Here is a 2,093-nt window from a genome sequence, read left to right as displayed (position 1 = left end):
CAGCTACACTCTCAGGGGACCATGCAGGCCATCATTCTTTGAGGCAGGCCTCTCATGGATAATGGAGGGACGGATGTGATGCAGTATGCAGGAAGATCAGCAGAGCCCATGCCAGGGCTTGTTTTGGCACCTCCTTCACTGTGAAATGTGTCCCCTGGTGGGACGTTCTGTCATGGGAAATTCTGTCCCTTTGAATCTGTCACTCCGTAAGCTCCTGGACAGTGTTGATACAGGCTGAGGGTCTGTGGGTAGAAAAGGCAAACCCCGCACCCAGAAAGGACACTGGCTACTCGAAGCTAGAGGGAGCCTAACACATAGCTCACCACCAAGTGGGTGATTGGTGCTCTCGAAGGATGGTCTGTTGCTGGCAGGCTGGAGAGAGGCAGCAGCAGCCAGATGGGCCCATGCAAAACTTTTGTTGCTTGTACCGCGGCCGCTAGGCTCGTGTGCCCTTGTTCCGGGTCTGGGGTGGCCGATGGGGAAGGGTGGCCGGCACCAGCTGGCTGAGGCCGGCTGTCTGCCTGGTCTTCAGTGCCTCATGCACAGAGGCCACAGCATGCAGCACGGAACCCTTCGCGTGTGGCTCCCATTCCTGTGTGCGCCTTGACGGGCCTGCACCCTGGACCTCCCCATCTCTGGTCTTCCAGTCCTTTCCCTCCAGGCCTCTGACCGGAAGGCCAGGCTGCTGGACGTTGCCTAGAGATCCACATATGTTCCCACCACCAGCCGCCATTCCTTTCACACCCAGTGAAGGAGCAGGCTCGCCACTCACAGCTCTGTCCCATGGAAAGACCGCCCCATCTGAGACTCCCCGCCACTCCCGCCCGCGGCTGCGACGCAGCCTCCAGTCATGTTCAGCTTGGTCCGCGTGCTGACCCTGCCCACCTGCAAACCTAGGGCAGGCTTCTCTTCCGCCTCCCGCCGGTTGAATGGAACCCCCGTCTTCCCACCGGTGAGAGCTGGGGAAAGGGCGTTAGTGCAGCTCCGGGGGGCCGGGGGGGCTGGGCGGGCTGCTCTTGTGCCCTCTGGTCCTGGACTGACTGTGCTCGCCTCACAATTGACTGCTTCTGGCTACGACTGTCTTAGCAGGTTCAGAGAGACCCAGCTCGTGATGGGAAATTCTAGATGGACGGTCACTTGGTGTCCTATGGCCAAGCATTCCTTTCCTATCAAGGTCAATTAACTTGCCAGGAACGGCTTCTCAAAAGCTATAGAATTCTCTTTTGCAGATGATAATGGCCTTGCCTCAGATCCCCATGGGCCTGCATTGTGATTCTTCCACTGGGGCTGGCCAAAATTTTCATATTGTATCTTTTCTCACCACTGACGTCACACACCAACACCAAAGGATCGGCCCGATCACATGGCCCAAGAGGCAGGGCTGCTGGCAACAGCGCCTGGGCCTCCGGCAGAACTCTCTCCTGCTCCGAACCCCCACGAAGCTGCACCTTCCTCCCAGGTCACTCCGCAGATAGGCCGGAGCGGCTTCCAAGTGTGGTGTGTGTCGCTTCCACAATCCGAGAGGCCTACCAGGTGCTCCAGTCCCCTGCTGTGTTGGAGGCCGTTTGCCTCTGACTTTGGAGGACAGACTCTGGGTGAGTGTGGCCTCGATGTGGACACCGCAGCTGAGCCGGAAGTACAGCAGCTGGAGGCCACGGGCCAAGTGCGCGCCCCCCTGCACCTGAGCAGGCCCCCCACCCCCACGCCAGCGGGCGTCCCTGCTTCTCAGCAGGCTGTAAAAAGTGTCGGCCACGCGAAACTAATACGTGCAACTCAAGGGACCACAAAGAGGCGAGAGCATGCGCAGGACAGCAAGAGGAATTTACGGCTTACTTGGAATGAAATCGGGGTCCACAGACCCCAGCGAGGGCTCTGGGCTGTGCGTGTCGAGGTGATACCTGTGCTCCCACCGCAGAGCTCAGCCGGCGTGAAATGTCCCCCACGTCGTTCAGCTAGACGCCTGTGGCTGTCGTTCCAAACCCGGTTCCAGAGGCCTGGGACTGTTCCTCCCCCAGCTACGTTTCTCTGGCTGCCTACTAATTGATTTCATCTCTCTCCCCTTCAGCCCTCGCCATTCCGCCGCTGTTTACCCC

Source organism: Pteropus vampyrus, unplaced genomic scaffold, assembly GCF_000151845.1.
Source record: "Pteropus vampyrus isolate Shadow unplaced genomic scaffold, Pvam_2.0 Scaffold127, whole genome shotgun sequence".
Classification (NCBI taxonomy): domain Eukaryota; kingdom Metazoa; phylum Chordata; class Mammalia; order Chiroptera; family Pteropodidae; genus Pteropus; species Pteropus vampyrus.
This window is presented reverse-complemented; position numbering follows the sequence as displayed.